This window comes from Puma concolor, chromosome E2, assembly GCF_028749965.1.
Source record: "Puma concolor isolate L17-30 chromosome E2, mPumCon1.1.hap2, whole genome shotgun sequence".
In the NCBI taxonomy this organism is placed as follows: domain Eukaryota; kingdom Metazoa; phylum Chordata; class Mammalia; order Carnivora; family Felidae; genus Puma; species Puma concolor.
The window spans coordinates 63,000,422-63,024,465 of NC_141681.1; the positions used below are offsets into that span (position 1 = coordinate 63,000,422).

The 24,044-nt window shown below is 46.7% G+C and overlaps 1 long non-coding RNA gene across 1 annotated transcript in view; it reads right to left on the bottom strand.

The window, feature by feature from the left end:
• Positions 1 to 23,676, bottom strand: part of LOC147573938 (uncharacterized) — a 36,298-nt gene extending 12,622 nt beyond the window's left edge. The window contains exon 1 of the long non-coding RNA XR_015244601.1: positions 23,135 to 23,676. This is a non-coding gene — a long non-coding RNA (uncharacterized LOC147573938). The remainder of the gene's footprint in view (positions 1 to 23,134) is intronic.
• Between the last annotated feature and the right edge of the window lie 368 nt (positions 23,677 to 24,044).

The window sequence follows — 24,044 nt, forward strand, 5'->3', positions numbered from 1 at the left end:
AGGCATGCCCAGTGCCTGAGGGCATGCCCAGTGACTGAAGTCAGTCACCCCCAATGACTGAGTCATGCCCAGTACATGAAGTCACTCCCAAAGTCACTCCCAGTGACTGAAGTCAAAGTCACACCCAGTGAAGGAAGTTACTCCCAAAGTCATTCCAAGTGATGGAAGCCTCTCCTGAAGTCACCCCCAGTGACGGAAATCACTCACTACGTCACTCAGAAGTCACTCCCGATGTCACTCCCAGTCACGGAAGTCATTCGCAAATTCACTCCCAGTGATGGAAGTCCCTCTCGAAGTCCCTCTCCCAGTGACGGAAGTCACTCGCGAAGTCATTCCCAGGGACTGAAGTCACCCCCAGGGACTGAAGTCAAAGCCACTCCCAGTGACTGATGTCATAGTCAGTCCCAGTGACTAAAGTCAAAGTCACACTCAGTGTCTGCAGTTACTCCCAGTGACTGCAGTCGTCACTCCCAGTGCCTGAATCTTCACTGCCAGTGCCTGAAGTTGGCACTCCCGGTGCCTGAAGGTATTGCAGGGAAAGGACAGAGAGAGCGAGACACAGAATTCCAAGCAGCCTCCAGGCACTGGGGTCTCAGCACAGAAACTCCCGGGGAAGGACAGAGAGCAGCCCCTCCAGTCTCTGTGCTAGCAGCACTGTGCCTCCAGGCCCTGGTGCTTGCACACTGAACCTCCAGGCCCTGGTGCTCACAGCACAGAGCCTCCAGGCCCTGGTGCTCACAGCTCCGAGCCTACAGGCCCCAATGCTCACAGCAGCGAGCCTCCAGGCCCCAGTGCTCACAGCACCGAGCCTACAGGCCCCAGTGCTCGCAGCACAGAGCCTCCAGTTCCTGAAGCCACTCACCATGCCTGAATGCACACCCCGTTCCTGAAGGCACTCCCTTTGCCTGAAAGGCACAGGCACTCTCTGAGTGTGCACCCCATGGGTGATGGCGCACCCCTTGCCTGAGTTCGCCTTGTGCATGATGGCGAGCCCAGTGCCTCTTGGCGCACCCTGTGCCCGAAGAGCACAGAGGCTCCCTGTGCCTGAAGTCGCGCCTTGTGCACGAAGCCGCTCACTGTACCTGAAGGTGCTCCCAGTGCCTGAAAACAAGCCCCATGGTTGAAGGTGCGCCCCGTGCCTGAAAATGCTCCCTGTGCCTGAAGCCGCTCCCTCTTCCTGAAGGCATGCCTCTTTCCTGAAACAGCTCCAGGTGCCTGTACTCAAGCCCCGTGCCTGAAGGCAAGGCCTGTACCTGAAGGCAAGCCACATAGCTGAAAGCAAGCCCCGTGCCTGAAGCCTTGCCGCATGCATAGAGCCCCGCCCAGTGCCTGAAGGCACGCCCCTTGCCTGAAGGAACGCCCCATGCCTGAATTCTCACCCTGTGCCTGAAGGCTAGCCCCCTGCCTGAAGGGCACACGCATGCCCAGTGCCTGAGGTCATGCCCAGTGAATGAAGTCACTCACCCCAATGACTGAAGTCACTCCCACTGACGGAAGTCACTCTCAAAGTAACTCCCAGTGCCTGAAGTCAATCCTGACGTCACTCCCACTGACTGAAGTCAAGTTACTCCCAGTGACTGATGTCATAGTCACTCCCAGTGACTGAAGTCAAAGTCACACTCAATATCTGCGGTTACTCCGAGTGACTGTAGTCGTCACTCCCAGGGACTGAAGTCATCAATGTCAGTGCCTGATGTCGGCACTCCAGTGAAAACAAGGCCCGTGGCACTGCATCATCCAGTGAACCCAGTGCCTGCGGCACTGGAGCCTCCAGGGAACCCAGTGACCGTGACACGGCAGCTTCCAGTGAACCCAGTGACCGCGACACAGCCACCTCCAGTGAACGTAGTGCCCGTGGCACTGGAGCCTCCAGTGAAAACAGTGCCCATGGCACTGAATCCTCCAGTGAACCCAGTGCCCATGGCACTGGAGCCTCCAGTGAAACAGTGCACATGGCACTGCATCCTCAAGTGAACCCAGTGTCCACATCACTGTATCCTCCAGTGAACCCAGTGACCGATGCACTGCAGCCTCCAGTGAACCCACTGCCCGTGGCACTGCATCCTCCACTAAAGCCAATGCCATGGCACGGCACCCTCTAGTCAACACATTGCCCGCGGCACTGCAGCTTCCCATGAACCCAGTGCATGGAGCACTGCAGGCGGCAGTGAATCCAGTGTTCACCGCAATGCCACTCCCCGTGAACACAGTGTCATGGCACTACAGCCTGCACTGAAAACAGTGCCCGGGCACTGCAGCATACACTGAACCCAATGCCCGTGACACTGCAGACTGCAGTGAACCCAGTGCCCATGACATTGCACCCTCCAGTGAACCCAGTGCCCGCGGCACTGCAACCTCCAGAAAATGCGGTGCCCATGGCACCGCACCCTCCAGTGAACACAGTGCCCACAGTACTGCAGTCTCCAGTGAACACAGTGTCTGCGGCACTGCAACCTCCAGTAAATGTGGTGCCCATGGCACCGCACCCTCCAGTGAACACAGTGCCCACAGTACTGCAGTCTCCAGTGAACACAGTGCCTGCGGCACTGCAGCCTTCTGTGAACCCAGTGCCCGCGGCACTGCAGCCTCCAGTGAACCCAGTGCCCTCGACACTGCATCCTCCAGTGAACCCAATGCCCATGGAAATGGATCATCCAGTGAACCGAGTGCCCGTGGCACTACAGCCTCGAGTGAATCCCGTGCCCTCCGCACTGCAGCCTCCACTGAACCCACTGCCAGAGGCACTGCATCCTCCAGTGAACCCAGGGCCCGCAACAATGCATCCTGAAATGAACACAGTGGCAGCGGCACTGCAGCCTCCAGTGCCCCATGACCGCAGCACTGCAGCCTCCAGTACCCCACTGCTCACAGCACAGAGCCTCTAGGCTCTGTGCTCGCGGCACAGACCCTCCAGTTCCTGACGCCACTTACCATGTCTGAAGGCGCTCCCCGTGCGTGAAGGCACTCCCTTGGCCTGAATGGCATAGGCACTCTCTGAGGGTGCACCCCTGCCGGAGGGCATTCTCTGTGTCTCCTTGAGTGCCCTGTGCATGATGGGGCGTCCCTTGTTTAAAGGCACATGTGCTCCCCTGGCCCGAATGGCACAGGAGCTCGCCGTGCCTGAAGCCGCGCCCCATGCCTGAAGAAGCTCCCATTGCCTGAAGCCAAGCCCCATGCCTGAAGGCGCTCCCGTTGACTCAAGGGCACAGGCACTCCGTGAAGTCTTGCCCATGCCTGACGGTGCACCCCTTGCCTGAGCACGACTTGTGCAAGATGGCGAGCCCAGTGCCTCTTGGCACACCCTGTGCCCGAAGAGCACAGAGGCTCCCTGTGCCTGATGTCGCGCCCTGTGCATGAAGCCACACGCTGTACCTGAAGGTGCTCCCAGTGCCTGAAGACAAACCCCATGGTTGAAGGTGCACACCGTGCCTGAAAATGCTCCCTGTGCCTGAAGCCGCTCCCTGGTCCTGAAGGCACACCCCTTGCCTGAAGGCACGCCCCAGGCCTGAAGTCTTGCACCAGGCCTGAATGACATAGGCATGCCAGTGCCTGAGGGCATGCCCAGTGACTGAAGTCAGTCACCCCCAATGACTGAAGTCATGCCCAGTGAATGAAGACACTCCCAATGTCACTCCCAGTGACTGAAGTCAAAGTTACTCCCAGTGAAGGAAGTTACTCCCAAAGTCGCTCCAAGTGACCGAGGCCTCTCCTGAAGTCACTCCCAGTGACGGAAGTCACTTGCTATGTCACTCCAAGTGAGGGAAGTCTCTCCCGAAGTCACTCCCCATGATGGAAGCTACTCCCAATGTCACTCCCAGTGACGGAAGTCCCTCGCGAAGTCACACCCAGTGACGGAAGTCCCTCTCGAAGTCCCTCCCAGTGACGGAAGTCACTCCCGAAGTCACTCCCAGATACTGAAGTCACTCCTGACGTCACTCCCAAGGACTGAAGTCCAAGCCACTCCCAGTGACTGATGTCATAGTACCAGTGACTAAAGTCAAAGTCACACTCAGTGTCTGCAGTTACTCCCAGTGACTGCAGTCGTCACTCCCAGAGACTGCAGTTGTCACTCCCCCTGCCTGAAGTCTTCACTGCCAGTGCCTGAAGTTGGCACTCCCGGTGCCTGAAGGTATTGCAGGGGAAGGACAGAGAGAGCGAGACACAGAATTCCAAGCAGCCTCCAAGCACTGTGGTCTCAGCACAGAAACTCCCAGGGAAGGACAGAGACAGAGGGAGACACAGAATCCCATGCAGCCTCCAGGCTCTGTACTCTCACCACAGAGCCTCCTGGGGAAGGACAGAGAGAGAGGGAGGCACAGAATCCCAAACAGCCCCTCCAGTCTCTGTGCTCGCAGCACTGAGCCTCCAGGCCCCAGTGCTCGCAGCACCAAATGTCCAGGCCCCGGTGCTCACAGCACAGAGACCCCAGGCCCTGGTGCTCACAGCACAGAGCCCCCAGGCCCCGGAACTCGCAGCACCGAGCCTCCAGGCCCCAGTGCTCACAGCACCAAGATTCCAGGCCCCATTGCTTGCAACACCGAGCCTCCAGGCCCCAGTCCTCGCAGCACCGAGCCTACAGGCCCCAGTGCTCGCAGCACAGAGCCTCCAGTTCCTGAAGCCACTCACCATGCCTGAATGCACACCCCGTTCCTGAAGGCACTCCCTTTGCCTGAAAGGCACAGGCACTCTCTGAGTGTGCACCCCATGGGAGACGGCACACCCCTTGCCTGAGTTCACCCTGTGCCTGATGGCGAGCCCAGTGCTTCTTGGCGCACCCTGTGCCCGAAGAGCACAGAGGCTCCCCATGCTTGAAGTCGTGCCCTGTGCACGAAGCCACTCACTGTACCTGAAGGTGCTCCCAGTGCCTGAAGACAAGCCCCATGGTTGAAGGTGTGCCCCGTGCCTGAAAATGCTCCCTGTGCCTGAAGCCGCTCCCTCTTCCTGAAGGCATGCCTCTTTCCTGAAACAGCTCCAGGTGCCTGTACTCAAGCCCCGTGCCTGAAGGCAAGGCCTGTACCTGAAGGCAAGCCACATAGCTGAAAGCAAGCCCCGTGCCTGAAGCCTTGCCGCATGCATGAAGCCCCGCCCAGTGCCTGAAGGAACGCCCCTTTCCTGAAGGAACGCCCCATGCCTGAATTCTCACCCTGTGCCTGAAGGCTAGCCCCCTGCCTGAAGGGCACAAGCATGCCCAATGCCTGAGGTCATGCTCAGTGACTTAGGTCACTCACCCCCAATGACTGAAGTCACTCCTACTGACGGAAGTCACTCTCGAGGTAACTCCCAGTGCCTGAAGTCAATCCTGACGTCACTCCCACTGACTGAAGTCAAGTTACTCCCAGTGATTTATGTCATAGTCACTCCCAGTGACTGAAGTCAATTTCACACTCATTGTCTGCGGTTACTCCGAGTGACTGCAGTCGTCACTCCCCGAGACTGAAGTAGTCAATGTCAGTGCCTGATGTCGACACTCCAGTGAAAACAAGGCCCGTGGCACTGCATCATCCAGTGAACCTAGTGCCTGTGGCACTGCCACCTCCAGTGAACCCAGGGCCCCTGGCACTGCAGAAGCCAGTGAAACCAGTGCCTGCGGTGGTGCATCCTCCAGTGAACACAGTGCCCGCGGCACTGCCCCCTCCAGTGAACCCAGTGCCTCCCGCACTGCACACTTCAGTGAACCTAGGGCCCGCAGCACTGCACCGTGTAGTGAAATCAGTTCCCGGTTCTATGCAGCCTCCTGTGAGCCCGGTGCCCGCAGCAATGCAGCCTCCAGTGAACCCACTGCCCGGGGCACTGCACCCTCCAGTGAACCCAGAACATGCGGCACTGCACAATCCAGTGAACCCAGTGCCCAAGTCACTGCACCCTCCAGTGAACACAGTCCCTGTGGCAGTGCAGCCTCCAGTGAACCCACTGCCTGCGGCACTGCCCCCTCCAGTGAACCCAGTGCCCGCGGAACCGCAGCCTCCAGTGAATCCAGTTCCGCTGGTACTGCACCGTGCAGTGAACCCAGTGCCCACAGCACTGCAGCCTCCAGTGAACAAAGTGCCGCGGCAAATCATCCTGCAGTGAACCCAGAGCCCACGGCACTGTACCATCCAGTGAACCTATTTCCCACGGTACTGAACCCTCCAGTGACCCAGTACCAGTGGCACTGCAGCCTGCTGTGAACCCACTGCCCTCGGCACTGCACATTTCAGTGAGCACACTTCCCACTACACTGCAGCCTCTAGTGAACCCACTACCCGTGACACTGCCCCCTACAGTGAACCCAGTGCCCGTGGCACTGCAGCCTCCAGTGAACCCAGTGCCCACGGAACTGCAGCCTGTAGTGAACCCAGTGACCACTGCACTGCAGCCTCCAGTGAACAAAGTGCCCATGGCAATGCATCCTGCAGTAAACCCAGAGCCCACGGCACTGTACCATCCAGTGAACCTAGTTCCCGCGGTACTGCACCCTCCAGTGAACCCAGTACCCGTGGCACTGCAGCCTGCTGTGAACCCACTGGCCCCAGCACTGCAGCCTCCAGCGAACCCAATTCCTACTGCACTGCAACCAGCAGTGAACCCACTCCCCGCGTCACTGCTGCTTCCAGTGAAGGCAGTGCCCTCTGCACTGCACCCTCCAGTGAACGCAGTGCCTGGGGCACTTCGCCACCAGTGAACCAAGTACCCTGAGCACTGCAGCCTCCAGTGAATCCAGTTCCCCTGGTACTGCAGCGTGCAGTGAACCGAGTGCACACAGCACCGGAGCCTCCATTGAACAAACTGCCCGTGGCCATGCAACCTGCAGTGAACCCACTGCCTGCGGCACTGCACCCTCCAGTGAAAGCAGTGACTGCCGCACTGCACCCTTCAGTGAACCCAGTGCCCGCGGCACTCCGGTCTGCAGTGAACCAGAGCACGAGGCACTGCAGCCTGCAGTGAACCATGTGCCTGCAGCACTGCACCCACCAGTGAACACAGTACTCGTGGCACTGCAGCCTGCTGTGAACCCACTGCCCACAGAACTGCAGTCTCCAGTGAACCCGCTTCCCGCGACACTGCACACTCCAGTGAACCCAGTGCCCGTGGCACTGCAGCCTGCCGTGACACCGGTGCCCAAGGCACTGCAATGTGTAGTGAAATCAGTTCCCCATTCTATGCAGCCTCCAGTGAGCCCAGTGCCCGCAACACTGCAGCCTACAGTGAACCCACTGCCCGCGACACTGCACCCTCCAGTGAACCCTGTGCCCACTGCACTGCAGCCTCCAGTGAACCCACTGCCTGGGACACTGCAGCCTCCAGTGAAGGCAGTGCCTGGTGCACTGCACCCTCCAGTGAACCCAGTGCCCGTGGCAATGCACCATGAAGTGAACCAAGTTCCCGCTTCTAGGCAGCCTGCTGTGATCCCAGTGCCCGCAGCACTGCAGTCTCTAGTGAACCCAGTGCACACTGCACTGCAGCCTGCAGTGAACACAGTGCCCACTGTACTACAACTTCCATTGAACCTAGTTCCCACTGCACGGCAGCCTCCAGTGAACCCACTGCGCGCGGCACTGCAGCTTCCAGTGAACGCAGTGCCTGCGGCACATCACCCCCAGTGAACCAAGTGCCCTAAGCACTGCAGCCTCCAGTGAATCCAGTTCCACTGGCACTGCAGCCTGTTGTGAACTCACTGCCCACGACACTGAACCCTCCAGTGAACCCTGTGCCCGCAGCACTGCATCCTCAAGTGAACCCAGTGTCTGCATCACTGTATCCTCCGGTGAACCCAGTGACCGATGCACTGGAGCCTCCAGTGAACCCCGTGCACACAGCAATGCATCCTCCAGTGTAACCAGTGCCCACGGCACTGGAGCATCCAGTGAACGCAGTGCCCGTTGCACTGCAGCCTCCAGTGAACCCAGTGCCCGCCGTACTGGAGCCTCTATTGAACAGTGTCCACGGCACTTGAGCCTTCAGTGAACACACTGCCCGCGTCACTGCAGCCTCCAGTGAAACCAGTGCACGTGCACTGCATCCCCTAGTGAACCCAGTGCCCACGGCAGTCAAGCCTCCAGTGAACAAGTCCCCGCGGCCCTGCAGCCTCCAGTGAACCCAGTGCCAGCGGCACTGCAGCCTCCATTGAACCAAGTGCCCGCGGCAGTGGAGCCCAAAGTGAACATAGTCCTCGCAGAACTGCAGCCTCCCATGAAACCAGTGCCAGCGGCACTGGAGCGTGCAGTGCACAGGTGTCCGTGGCAATATATCCTCCAGTGAACCCAGTGCCCGCGGAAGTGCAGCCTCTAGTGAACACAGTGCCCGCGGCACTGCAGCCTCCAGTGAACCCAGTGCCCACGGCACTGCAGCCTCCAGTGAAACCAGTGCCTGCGACACTGGATCTTCTGGTGAACACACTGCCCCCGGCATGGCATCCTCCAGTGAACCTAGTTCCTGCAGAACTGTAGTCTCCAGTGAACACAGTGCCCGCGGCACTGCAGCCTCCAGTGAACCCAGTGCCCACGGCATTGGAGCCTCCAGTGAATCCCGTGCCCTCGGCACTGCAGCCTCCACTGAACCCACTGCCAGAGGCCCTGCATCCTCCAGTGAACCCAGGGCCCGTGGCACTGGAGATCCAGTGAACACATTGCCGGTGGCACTGCAGCCTCCAGTGAACCCAGTGCCCTCAACACTGCATCCTCCAGTGAACCCAATGCCCGTGGCAATGGATCGTCCAGTGAACACGCTGTGCACATCTGCACCTCACCCAGCTGTGCCTACCTAGGCAACCTCATCTGTCACACCCAGCCACATATCCCCAGGCACAGACATGCTCTGTGCATATCCTCAAGCCCCTAGCTTCCACCGCTGGTTCACAGCCCCCAGGCACCAAAGGACATCGGGAAATCTGGCATAGGACTAGTAGCCCTGTGAAATTTTGCTAACACTCCTGCACTGGTACCAAGTTACTCAGCGGGCATACTACCTCACAGCTGGCTTGCCTGAGTCCCACTGACACTATTGAGTGTAAGCACAGCCCACAACAGGCACGCAATCAGTGCGGACATCTACACTAAAAGGAAAAGTAACACAGACACAACAGCATGGAATGAGCAATACCCACGCGATATCCTCCTGAAGGTCCAGGTCCTATAAATGGATACGTGCACTATTGAGGACTCCAGGACCTCTTTTTCATACCGTCGTTAATTTCAAGATCAAGAGGCACAGCTGACTTTCTTAACACAGAGAAATAGAGCCCGAGAGACAGACAAAATGGACACACAGAGATGTTTACCCACAATGAAAGACCTAGTCAAAGTCACAGTGAGAGATCTAAGCCAAAGAGATATAAATAACATACCTGATACTGAATTTAAAGCAATGATCACAAGGATACTCACTGGAGTTGTGAAATGAGTAGAAGAGTGAGACCCCTGACATAGAGATAAGAAATAACACAGTACACACTGAGGACACAATAAAGGGGAACCAAGCTAGCTGGAATGAACAGAGGGATGGAAGAAGCAGCCGAACAAACTAGTGACCTCGAAGACTGAGTGATGGAAATTAATCACACTGAACCAAAGAGAGAGCACAGAATTCTGCAACGTGAGATGAGACTAAGGGAACTCAGTGACTACAAGAAAGATAATAATATTCATATTGTAGGACTCCCAGACGGAAGAGAATTTGGGGCTGAAAATTTATTTGAGGAAATAATAGCTGAAAACGTCCCTAATTGGGGGAGGGAAACAAATATCCACATCCGGGAGACTAAAGAACTCCCATCAACATCAACAAAATCAGGCCAACACACAAACATAATGTAACCAAACTTGCAAATTACAGTGAGGGTAAAGAAAAACTCTTAAAAGCAGCAAGACAAAAGACCTTAACTTAGAAGGGAAGACCCATAAGGTGAGCTACCCGGTTTCTGAACAGAAACTTGGGAAGCCAGAAGCTAGTGACATCACATATTCAAAGTGCTGAATGGAAAATTCAGCCATCAACAATATTCTATCCAGCAAGGCTATCCTTCAAAATGGAAGGAGACACAGACTTTCCCAAACGAAAACTAAAGGAGTTTGTACCACTAAACCCTTCCTGCAAGAAATATTAAGAAGGATTCTTTGAGTGTAAAGGAGAGACCAACAGTGACAGTCTAGAGGTAGGAGACACAAATCAAGTAAAAAATGAATACGTCTGCAAAAATCAGTTAAGGATCTCAGAGAAATGAATTTGAATTGTAATAACGTCTATCAAAAACCTAGGGAGGAGAAAATAATGGGTGCGAAGGTAAATGACCATCAACTTAATACAAACTGATAAATGCAAAAGAGGTTATATAAACACCTAACAGTAACCATATACTAAAACCAATCATAAATATGCTAAGAATAGAGATAAGGAAATCAAAATATATCACTAAAGAAAATAAGCAAAACATGAAAGAAAGGCAAGAAAGGATCAGAGAAAAACATTAGAAACCACAGCAAAACAGGCAATAAAATGGCAATACGTACACCCATATCAATCATTACTTTGAAGGTAAATGGAGTGAATGCTCCAATCTAGAGACATAGGGTGTAAGAATGGATGAAAAAACAGATTTATATGCCTATAAGTGACCCACTTTACACCTCAAGAATGATAGTGAGAGGATAGAGAAACATTGCACACATTAATGTCAAATGAAACCTGGAGTAGCAATACTTGTATCAGAAAAAGATACACTTAAAAAAAGTACATAACAAGAGACAGAGGAGGACACTGTATAACAGTAAAGGGTACAATCCAAAAAGAAGATATAACAAGTGTAAATATATCCCACAATTCAATGGGATTTATTCCCAACCTGCAAAGGTGGTTCAATATTTGCATATCAACCAATGTGACACAATACATCAACAGGAGAAAGGATAAGGACCATATGAATGGGGCACATTGGTGGCTCAATCCTTTAACAGTCTGACATCAGCTCAGGTCATGACTTCATAATTCGTGAGTTCGAGTCCCGTGTCAGACTCTGTGTTGAAAGCTCAGAGCCAAGAGCCTCCTTCGAATTCTGTGTCTCCCTCTCTCTCTGCCCCTCCCCTGCTTATGCTCTGTCTCTCTCAAGATTAATAAACTTTAAAAGAAAAGAACCATACTGTTATTTCAATACGTGCATAAAGGAGCATTTGACAAAGTACAACATCCACTCAGGATTATAACCCCCTAAACTAGGTTTACAGGAAACATACATCAATGTAATAAAGGTTATCTATGAAAACCCTGCAGTTATAATCAACCTTAATGGGGAAAATCTGAGAGGTTTTCCTGTAAGGTCAGGAAGAAGACAAGGATGTTTACTCTTACCACTTTTAATAAATTACTGGAAGTCCTAGCTACAGCCAGAAGACAAACTAAACTAAACTAATCTAAACTAATCTAAAATAAAATAAAAACAACTCCAAATGTGGAGGAATGAAACTTTAACACTTTGCAGATTACATGACACTATATATAGAAAACCCTAAAGAGTCCACCCAATAACTGCTAGAACTGCTAGAATGAATTCAGCAATGTCACAGGATACAAATCACTGTACAGAAATCTGTTGTATTTGTAGAACACAATACTGAAGCAGTAGAAATAGAAATTAAGAAAACAGTCCTATTTACACTTGTACACCAAATAATAAGATATCTATGAATAAATCTAACTAAAGTGGTGAGTGACCTATACTCTGAAAAGTATAAAACAGTGATGAAATTCAAGATGACACAAAGAAATGGAAGGACATTCCATACTCATGGGTCGGAAGTACAAATGTAGTGAAAATGTCTATACTTAGCAAAGCAATTGACACAATTAATGCAATTTCCATCAAAATACCAACAACATTTTTCACAGAACTAGAACAGTCTTAATATGTGTATGGAACCACAAAAGAGCCCAATCTTCAGAGTGAACATCCTTTATGTGAAGTGGTAATTATGGATGGTGTTATGCCTCTGGATCTTATGCTCCAAAACATGGTAACTCTGGCCTAAGCATTTGAACAAACGTTAGACATATCCAAACCAAGGATCATTCTACAAAATACATTCTACACACGTACACTCAAAACTTTGCAGATTATGTAAAATATGGAAAAAATCTAAAAATTGTCATGGCCATGTGGAGCCTAAGGAGACAGGATGACTGTAATGTGCCAGCTGGGATGAGTCTGGGACAGAAGTTAAACCCGAAGAAATCTGAATACAAATATAAACTTTAGTTACTACTACCATATCTCACAGGATATTGATTGTGATCATGTATCAACTCATATAATATCAATAGTCAGAAAACAGTCTGTTGTATGTAGAGACTCAATAATATCTTCCCAATTTTTCTGGTAACTAGAAACCCATCACGAATGAAAAGATTATTAGTAATCATGGTTTTATGTTTGCAACACATGATATTATATGACTAGTTCTAATATTAGTTACTAGTGATGGACATGTACCTATTCTTGTTGTTCTTACATTGTTTAATTTAAATAACAGCATTCATGGTAGAGAAAACTGAATGCATGATAAACACTTCATAGAAACATCTATTTTACATCTTTTAAGATAATAACGCATGTGTATACCACTGTATTATGTGGTATGTAAATTAAGTGTTTTTCTGATCTTGAACGAGCATGTCATTGAATGGCTTTCCATAAACGTGGTTATCCTAGATAATGAATGATACTCAGATATTACAGGATATACTTCACTTCATGCCTGAACATTGTGAAAACTAAAAATGTACACATGGCCAGATGAATCATTGTGACTGGCTCACTGATTGTAAAGAATCCTTGGTTTAATATTTTCACACATATTTTTTTTATCAGGAATACAAGAGAATCAGATGTTTCCAAATCAAAGAGATATCCAAAGACTGGAAGAACAATAGGGAATTCAAGGGGTTTCAGAAGGATAAGATGTGATCATGAAGTGGCAGTCACAAGCAAGCATATTTTTGTGGTCCACTTTGACAGGTTTGCATGAGGATATGTGACTTGCCAAAGGGTAAGTCCCGGAAGTACCACAGGGAAAGACAACGCTTTAGGAAGAGGTGACTTGGAAAGTGTGTTTCTGTGCCTAAATGATGGCTCAGCAACCTCGCTGGGGGTCCCTGGGTGAAAGACATCGAAAGGCCAAGAGTAACCTAGACTCACAAAGATCTTAGTAACACAGATCAAAGTAACTTAGAGCCACAAAGATCTTAGAGCCACAGAGTTTATCTTCCTCTATGATTAGGAGATAGTTACAGTTTCACAGGATATGATCACCGGGCCGGCAGTAGATGGCTAAAATATTATTTAGGGATATACATTTAATAAAAAATGTATACATAAAATTTGGCTTTGGAATGTTAAGAAAAATCACAGGCCCATCATGGAGTTACTTATGTTAAGGCCACATGTCACTAAATCTAATTTCATTCCTGTAAGAATGTAACCTTTAACCAGTCAGCAAAGAATTTCCTAGCCAGTGCTGGAAATAGCTCATAGATCCTTGCCATTCCCCTCAGAGAGGCAGTCTTCCCTAAATAATAAGGATAATAAGGTATTCCATGCCACTAATTTTTTTAAGTTTATTAATTTTGAGAGAGAGAGAGAGAAAGAGAGCACATGCAAGGGAGGGGCAGGACAAGAGGCAAAGAGAGAATCCCACGACCAAGAGGTCATGATCTGATACAGGATCAAGAGTCAGACACTTAACCAAGCCATCCAGGTACCCTGAGACTGTGGAGTTTCAAAGGTTAGAAGCCTTGGCTGGGATACAGCCCTGAGGACACTGGCCTACTCCTGAAGAGAAGGCAGCAAACAACTTGCAGGCAGATGGCATGGAAACAGTGATCTGTACAAAGCCTGGTGCACACAGTGGGGAGATTATACACTCATCGTGGAGAACATCCCTGAGAAGCAGTGTTCACAATGAGGGGACAAAGAGCTAGGACAGCGGAGCTGGGTGGGGCTATTTCCCTGCTCTGCCCCCTGCCCCCTGCCCCCAGCATAAACACAGAGCCATCTGCTGGAAACAAGGCAGTTCCCACACTGGCTGCCTAAGCTGCTTACACCAACCCCACCTTCCTGTGCTCTGGCAAGACTGGCCTTCTAGGTCATTCAGGGTTGCCTCAATCCCAATGGATCTGGCCCCTTCCACAGAAGACCAGGTGAAGCCCATGACCATACCACCTCTCTTGACCAAAGAGTGGTGCAGGGCTTCACTTCTAGTAGCAGTCGTTTCAAGTCTCATTTAGCAAGCAGATCAGAGCAGACCTAGATCAGACTCACCACATTCTGGCCAAGGACACTACCTTTCCCATACAACTGACCTGAAGGATAGTGCAACCAGAACACAAAACAGTGCATGCAACACACACCACAGACACTCCATGATGTGCCCAGCCCTGGACATTGGATGACCTCCTCTTCATAAAACCATTCAACTCACAGGCAGGTAACACAATGAGCTTTGGTAACACAGAGATGGCAAATACTCAACCAAAATTCCAAGACAAGAGGAAGGCATCCCAAGTGAAAGAACAAGATAAGGTCATGGGCAGAAAAATGGAGGGAACACTTCCAAACACATTCTATGAGGCCAGCATGGCCTTGAGTCCAAACTGGACAAAGACCCCACTAAAAAGGAAAACTACAGACCAATTTCCCTGATGACCATGGATGCAAAAAATCTCAACAAAAAGTGGCAAACTGGATCCAACAACACATAAAAAGTATTATTCAGCACAATGAGGTGGATTTTATTCCTGGGATGCACAACCGATTCAATATCTGCAAATCAACTGATGTGATATATCACATTGATAAAAGAAAGGATAACAACCACATGATCCTCTCAATAGATGCAGAATAAACGTTTGACAAAATGCAGCAGAATCCTTTCTTGATGGAAAAAAAAAAAAAAAACCTCATGAAAGGAGGGATAGAAGGATCATGCCTCAATGTGAGAATGTCCAGATACGAAAGTCCCACAGCTAATAACATCTTCAATGGGGAAAAACTGAGAGCTTTCCCCCTAAGGTCAGGAACACGACAGGGATGTCCATTCTCAGCACTGTTATTCACCATTCTGTTGGAAGTCCTAGCCTCAGCAATCAGACAACAAAAAGAAATACAAGGTGTCCAAGTTGGCAAGGAGGGGTCAAACTTTCCCTCCTCACAGATATCATACTCTCTGTGGAAAATCCAAACGACTCCACCAAAAAACTTCTAGGACTGATACAGGAATTCAGGAAAGTCTCAGAATATAAAACCAACATACAGAAGTTGATTGCATTTCTATACACCAATAATGAATCAACAGAAAGAAAATTAAGGAATTGATCTCATTTACAAATGCACTGAAATGCATAAAATACCCAGGGATAAATCTAACCAAAGAGGTAAAAGATCAGTACATTAAAACAATAGAGGTGTGCCTGGGTGGCTCAGTCGTTTAAGTGCCGACCTCAGTTCAGGACATGATCCCGTGTTTGTGGGTTTGAGTCCTGTGATGGGCTCTGTGCTGACAGCTTGGAGCCTGGAGCCTGCTTCAGATTCTGTGTATCCCTCTCTCTGCCTCTCCCCTGCTCACGGGCTCTTGCTCACTCGCTCACTCTCTTAAAAATAAATAAACATTAAAAAAATTAAAAGAACAAACCATACAACATCTATGAAAGAACTTGAAGAAGACACAAAGAAATGGAAAAACATCCCATGCTCATGGATTAGAAGAACAAATATTGTTAAAATGTCAATCCTACCCAAAACAATGGACAAATTCAATGTAATTCCTATCAAAATAACACCAGCTTTCTTCCAGTGCTAGAACAAACAATCCTAAAATTTGTATGGAACCAGAAAATACCCCAATGAGCCAAAGTAATGTTGAAAAAGAAAAAAACAAACCTGGAGACATTACAATTCTAGACTTTATGGTGCATCAGAAAGCCGCAATCATCAAGACAGTATGGGACGGGCACAAAAACAGACACATAGATCAAAGGAACAGAATAGGGAACCCAGAAATGGACCCTCAAAATTATGGCCGACTAAGCTTTGACAAAACAGGAAAGAATATCCAAAGGAAAAAGGAAAAAAAAAAAAGAGTCTCTTCAGCACATGGTACTGGGAAAAATGGACAACGAGAAGAATGAACCTGGACTATGTTCTTAAACCTCTGGGTCTCTCCCTGTCTCTCTCTCTCTGACTCTCTCTCTCTCACACACACACACCTCAAAATGGATGAAAGATCTAAGTGTAAGACAGGAGACCATCAAAATCATAGAGGAGAAAAAAGGCAACCTACCTCTTTGATCCTGACTGCAGCAACATCTTTCTTGTCAAGTCTCCAGAAACAAGGGCAATAAAAACAAAAAGGAACTATTGAGACCTCAAGATAAAAAGCCTCTGCACAGGAGAGGACACAATCAACAAAACTAAAAGGAAACTTAATGGAATGGGAGAAGATATTTTCAGGTGACATATCAGATAAAGGGTTACTGTGCAAAATCTATAAAGAACATATCACACTCAACACCCAAAAACCAAATAACCCAGTGAAGAAATGGGCAAAAGACATGAGGAGACACTTTAACAAAGATGACATCCAGATTGGTCATACATGAAAAGATTCTCAACCTCATTCGTCATAAGTGAAATACAAATCAAAACCACAATGAGATATCCCCTCACACCTATCAGAATGGCTAAAATTAACATCTCAGGAAACGACAGATGTTGGAAATGATGCAGAAAAAGTGAACACTTTTGCAATGCTGGTGGGAATGCAAAGTGGTGTAGCCATTCTGGAAAATAGTATGGAGATTCGTTACAAAAACAACAAAAGAACTACACTACGACCCAGCAATTGCACTAATAGGCATTTATCCAAAGGATACACTAACGCAGACTCGAAGAGGCACATGCACTCCAATGTTTATAGCAGCATTATCAACAATAGCTAAATTATGCAAAGAGCCCAAATGACCATTGAGAGATGAATGGATAAAGAAGATGTGGTATATTCATACAGTGGAATATTACTCAGCAATCAAAAAGAGTGGAATCTTGCTATTTGCAACAAGGTGGATGGAACCAGACTTTATTATGCTAACCATAATATCTCAGAGAAAGACACACATCATATGATTTCTCTCATCTGTGGAATTTAATACACCGATGAACATAGTGAAAGGAAAGCAAAAATAAGATACAAACAGAGAGGGAGTCAAATGATAAGAGACTGTTAAATAGAGGGAAGAAGCTCAGGACTCCAGAAAGGTTTCTGAACAGGGGTATGGGCTAAATAGGTGAAGGGCACTCGGGGGGCGGGCACTTAGGATGAGTACTGGATATATTTTGTAATTGATGGATCACTAAATTCTAACCCTGAAACTGTATTCCACTATAAGGTAACTAACTTGGGCTTAAATTTTAACAAAGAAGAAGTATAAAAATAAGTAAAGAAATGTACTACCAGTCAAAAGAAAAGAATATTTAAATCAGACTCTTGGAGTGGAAATGACAGACCAAAAGTGTTACAGACAAGAAAGGATCAGAGAAAACATCAAGAAACAATGGCAAAACAACTAGTAGAATGTCATTAAATATATACCTATCAATAATTACTCTGAATGTAAACCGACTACATGCTCCAATCAAAAGACAAGGATAGGGTGTCAGAATGGACAATAAATAAATAAACAAACAAACAAACAAACAAAAACAAGGTCTATCTAGATGCTGCCTACAAAGCCTTATTTGGACACATGTCACCTGCCTTTTAAAGGAGGGAATGAAAAAACATTTATCATGACAATAATGTAAAAGAAAGCCAGTAGCAATACTTGTATTAGGCAAAATAAACTTTAAAACCGAGAGTGTAGTTTGGTACCCTTTGGGTCAATACCTAGTAGTAAAATTGCATACACCCAATATTTATAGCAGCATTATCAACAGTAGCCATACTATGGAGAAAGCCCAAGTATCCATCAACTGATGAAGGTATAAAGAACTTATGGTGTGTGTGTGTGTGTGTGTGTGTGTGTGTGTGTGTGTATGTGTGTGTGTGTGCATGTATACGCATATGTACTCACTTGTATGCTCATATATACATACATATATACATACATATATACAATGAAATGTAACTCAGCTTCAAAAAGAATGAAATCCTGCCACTTGCCACGATGTGGATGGGCCTAGAATGTATTATGCTAAGTGAAATATGCCAATCAATGAAAGACACATATGATTTCACTCATGTGGAATTTAAGAAACAAAACAGATGAAAACATGGGAAGGGGGCAGGAAAAGAGAAGAGTGGTAACAAACCACATGAGTCTCTTAACTGTAGAGAAAAAAAGTGAGGGTTGATAGAGGGAGATGTGTTGGCGCTGGGCTAGATGGAGGACGAGTATTAAGGAGAGCACTTGTTGTGATGAGTACTGGGTGTTGTATGTAAGGGATGAATCACTGGATTCTACTCCCGAAACAGAGAATGCACTATATGTCAACTAAGGCTTATATTAAAAATATAAATAAAGCTGTAACAAGAGGTGAAGATAGACAGTATCTCATACTAAAGGGGACAACCAAACAAAAAGATCCAATGATTGTAAATTTTGATGCACCCCATATGCAATCACCAATATAAAAGAAATTAACAAAACCATAAAGGAATTGATAATAATATAATGATAATAGAGGACTTTAACACATCAGTCACATCAATGGACAGAATCTGTAAACAGAAAATCAACAAGGAAACAATGGCTTTGAATGACACACTGGACCAGATGCGTTCAACAGATATATTCAGAACACTCCATACTAAAATGGTGGAGTACACATTCTTTTCAAGCACACATGGGGCATTCTCCAGAAATGATCACATTCTAGGTCACAAATTAGGCCTCAACAGGTACCCAAAGACAGAGATCAGACCAAGCATCTTTTCTGACCACAAAGCTAGGAAACTTGAAGTTAACCACACTCACACACACACACACACACACACACACACACACACACACACACAAAGGGGGAAAGGCCACAAATAAAGGGAGGTTAAATAACATGCTACAAAATGAATGGGTCAAACAGGAAATTAATGAGAAAATACACTGAAACTAATGAAAATGAAAATACACTGGTAAAAACTTTTGGAATGCGGCAAAAGCAATCTAAGATGGAAGTATACAGCAATACAAGCCTACCTTAAAGAGCAAGAAAAATCTCAAACCCTCCTAACTTACAACTAAAGGAATGAGAAGAACAGGGGCGCCTGGGTGGCGCAGTCGGTTAAGCGTCCGACTTCAGCCAGGTCACGATCTCGCGGTCCATGAGTTCGAGCCCCGCGTCGGGCTCTGGGCTGATGGCTCAGAGCCTGGAGCCTGTTTCTGATTCTGTGTCTCCCTCTCTCTCTGCCCCTCCCCCGTTCATGCTCTGTCTCTCTCTGTCCCCAAAAAATAAATAAACGTTAAAAAAAAAAAAAAGGAATGAGAAGAACAGCAGAAGGAAGGAAATAATAGGGATTAAGGCAGAAATTAAGACACTAGACCAAATCAATGAAACCAGGGGCTGGTTCCTTAAAAACAGTAATCAACATGAAAACCTCCTAGGCAGAATTTTCACAAAAAAGAGAGAAAGTACTCAAATAAATAAAATCACAAATAAGAAAGGAGAAACAACAGTCAGCACTACAAAAATACAGTTAGAAGATAATATTATGAAAAACTATATGCAACAAATTGGACACTCTGAGAAAAATGGGCAAATTCCTAGAAACACGAAAATTACCAAAACTGAAACAGGAAGATACATAAAATCTGAAAACAGAAAGAAATCAAATCAGTAAGAAAAAAAAATCTCCCCCCAACACAAGAGTTCAGGGCCAGAGGGCTTCACTGATGAATTCTATCAACCATTTAAGTAAGAGGTAATATGTATTCTCCTCCAATTATTCAAAAAAATAAAAAAGAAGGAAAACTTCCAAATTCATCTCATGAGGCCATCACTACCCTGATACCAAAACCAGATAAAGCCTCCACTAAAACCGAAAACTGCCGGGGCGCCTGTGTGGCTCAGTCGGTTTACTCTCCAACTCTTAATTTTGGATTAGGACATTATCTTGCGGTTCATGGGTTCGAGTCCCACATTGGACCGTGCATTGACAGTGTGGAGCATGGCCAGGATTCTCTCTTTCCCTATCTCTCTGCCCCTCCCTCACTTTTATGTACTTTTTCTAAGGAAAGAAATAAACATTTAAAAAAATGTTAAAAAAAAATTTAAAATAAAACTGCAGACCAATAGCCTGAGAGTATGTATGCACAAATACTCATTAAAATACCTTCAAATTAAAGTCAACAATACATTAATAGAATCATTTACCATAATCAACTGGGATATATTCCCGGGCTGCAAGGGTGGTTCCACATTCACAGATCAATCAACATGATGCACCACAGTAATAGAAGAAAGGATAAGAACAATATGATGCTTTTCGCAGATGCAGGAAAACCATTTGACAAAATGTCACACCGTTCATGATAAAAACCCTCAGCAAAGTAGATTTGGACTAAACCTACCTACACATATAAAGGTCATCTAGGAAACACCCACAGCTCAGCTCATCCTCAATGGGGAAAAATTGAAAGTGTTTCCTCCAAGGTCAGGGACAAGACAGGGATGACCTCTGTCACCACTATTATTCCACATAGTACAGGAAGTCCTAGCCACAGCAATTAGACAAAAAAGGAAATGAGGCATCCAAATTGGCAAGGAAGAAGTAGAACTTTAGCTGTTTGGAACTGACATGATGCTCTCTATAAACAACATAAAAGACTCCAATGAAAATTGCTAGGATTGATATATGAATTCGACAAATCACAATATACAGAAATCAATGTACATAAATCTATTGCATTTCTATAGATGAGTGATGAATTAACAGAAAGAGAAAGTAAGGGATCAATCCCATTGACAGTTGAACCAAATACCCCAAGATACCTAGAATGAACCTAACCAAAGAGGTGAAAGACCTGTACTCACTCTAAAGGCTATGAAACACTGATGAAAGAAATGGAAGAGGACACAAAGAAAAGGAAATAGATTTCACCTTCATGGATGGGAAGTATAAAATACTGTTAAATGTCTACACTCCTCAAAACAATCTACATATGTAATGAAATCCCTATCACACTAACAAAAACATTTGTCACAGAACTACAACAAATAATCCCAAGATTTGTATGGAACGACAAAGACTCCAAACAGCAAAAACAAAATTGAAGAAGAAAACTAAAGCTGGAGGCATCACAATTCCAGACTTCAGGTTATATTAAAAAGCTGTACTGTTGAAAAACAAATTAAAAAAAAAAAAAAAGCTGTACTGAGCAGAACAGTATGGTCCTGGCAAAACAACAACAACAACAACAACAACAACAACAACAACAACAACGACAACAACAACTACACACAAATGCAGAGATCAATAGAACGGAAATGCAGAAGTGAACTCAAACCTATATGGTCAATTAATTCTCAACAAAGCAGGAAAGTATATCCAATGGAAAAAAAAAAAGATAGTCTTGGGACACATGGGTGGCTGCAAAGCATGTGATTGTGGATTCAGCTCAGGTCATGATCTCAGGGCAGTGCAGAGCATGTGTGGGATTCTCAATCCCCATTTCTTTCTGCCCCTCTTCTGCATTCTCTCTGTCTCTCAAAAATAGATACATAAACTTAAAAAAAAAATCTCCTCAACATATGGTTTTAGAAAAACTAGACAGCAACCTGCAAAACAAAACAAGACCAACAACGCCACCTTCTTACAACATACACAAAAATAAATCCAACATGGATAAAGACCTATGTGTGAAACCTGAAACCATAAAAATCCCAGAGGATAATTAACACAGGCAGTATCTTATTTGACATTGGCTGTACAAACATCTTTGCAGACATATCTCCTGAGTTAAGGGAAACACAACCAAAAATAATGGGACTTCCTAAAAATAAAAAGCTTCTGTCACAAAGGAAATAATCAACAAAACTAAAACACCTACAGAATAATATTTGTAAACATCTGATAAAGGTTTACTGTCCAAAATATATAAAGTCATACAGCACCCAAAAAAGGAGAAATCCGATTAAAAATGGGCAGAAGACACGAATGGACATTTTCCCAAGGAAGACATACACATGGCCAAGAAACATATGAAAAGATGCTCAACAATACTGATCTTCAGGAAAATACAATTCAAAAGTACAATGAGATAACACATCACATCTGTCAGAATGACTGAAATCAATGAATGATGAAACAGCAGGTGTTGCCAAGGATGTGAGGAAAGAGAATCCCTCTTGCACTGTGGGTAGGAATGCAAACTGGTGCAGCCACACTGGAAAACTCCATGGAGATTCATCAAAAAAAAAAAAAAAATGGAAATGGAACTACCTTAAGATCCAGCAGTTTCACTACGAGGTATTTACACAAAGAATACAAAAATAATTCCTAAAAGGGATACACGCACCATGATGTTTACAGCAGCATTTTCTACAACAGCCAAATTACGGAAACTTCCCAAGCATCCATCAAGTGATGAATAAGTTGAGATGTAGTATATGGAATGTAATATTCTTTAGCCATAAAAACATGAAATCTTGTCATTTGCCACAAGGTGGAGGAGTGACAGTATGTTATGCTGGGTGAAAAAGAGCCTGTCAGAGAAAGACAAATACCAGATGATTTCACTAACACATGGCAAGAAAACAAAACAAAGGGGGGGGGGTGGGTGAAGGACACAGTGACAAACAAACAGATTCTTAACTAGGAAACAAACTGAGGGCTTCCACAGCGAGGTGAGGGAATGGGTGAAACAGCTGCTGGGGATTAAGAAGTGCACCTGGGATGAGCTCCGGGTGACGTGTGGAAGGGTTGCTCTATATTGGACACCTGAAACTAATATTACACTGTGTCTTCACTCACTGGCATTTAAATTAAAAGATAACATAAGGTTAATGACACCTACCTACCAGGTTTTCTGTAGTTTTCAATCACTTCACTAGGTTGGAAAAATAACCATGAAATTTTTAAAAAAGCATGTATGATGTGGGGGCAGTTTGTGCCCTTACCTCGGTCTCTGGTTCCAGCAGGACTCAGAAACTGGGTCCCAGCTCATTCTTCTAGAAGGTCGTGAGAGGAGCATTTCATGTATTCATGTCCTAATGGAATGCAGCTCGTGTTCTTCTGAACTTCTGAGCTCGGTTTCTTCCTGGAAACAAGCCTGAATCTGGAACAAACCATTGACTGCATCGATGAGGTGATGTCGTAGGACCCCGCAATCCACGAGTTCTTTAGTAAAATATGTCTTGCTCAAATACTGTCCTGGAAGTGGAGGAATGAAACACGGAAACAGCCCAGAAAATGCAAGTGCCTGTGCAGCTCAGCAACCAGCTTGCCCAGGGAAGCCACCCAGTGCCCCCTCCTCAGCACTCAGTACAACAAGGCAGATACTCTGTGGGACTCAGGAGATGCCAAGTTGCTGCAAAGCTCCCCAGGTCTCCCTTGGGGTGGGCGGCAGAACGCGCTGGAAAGGCAGCTCTGCTCTCTGTCCTGAGGCAGCAGCAGAGGCCCTGCGTTCTCTGGAATAAATAGAAGCCCTTTCTGCTCTGAGGTGCCCTGGGTCAGAAAAGCCGATGGTGAGCCCTCTGCTGGCCATCACTGCCTCGGCAGAGGAACCAGTGCCTCCGGGTCTGTGGTGCTCGAGCTCTCTCTGCTGGCCACCATGGGAATTCCTGCAATGTTGAAGACCCTGGTGGCTCAGCTGAGGGACCGAAAGTGCTCTGGGCAACTAAGCCTGTTCTCTACACTGGGAAGGGTCTTAGTGACAGGGCCTAGGGCACAAAGAAATCTTTTCCTTCTCCTTTCTTGTGAGTGAAGAATGAAACCAAATTTATTAACGTAATGACACCATTTGTAATGCTTTAAGCGATGTTCCCAGAAAAATAGATCACCAATTTACACATGCTGAACAAGAGGTAA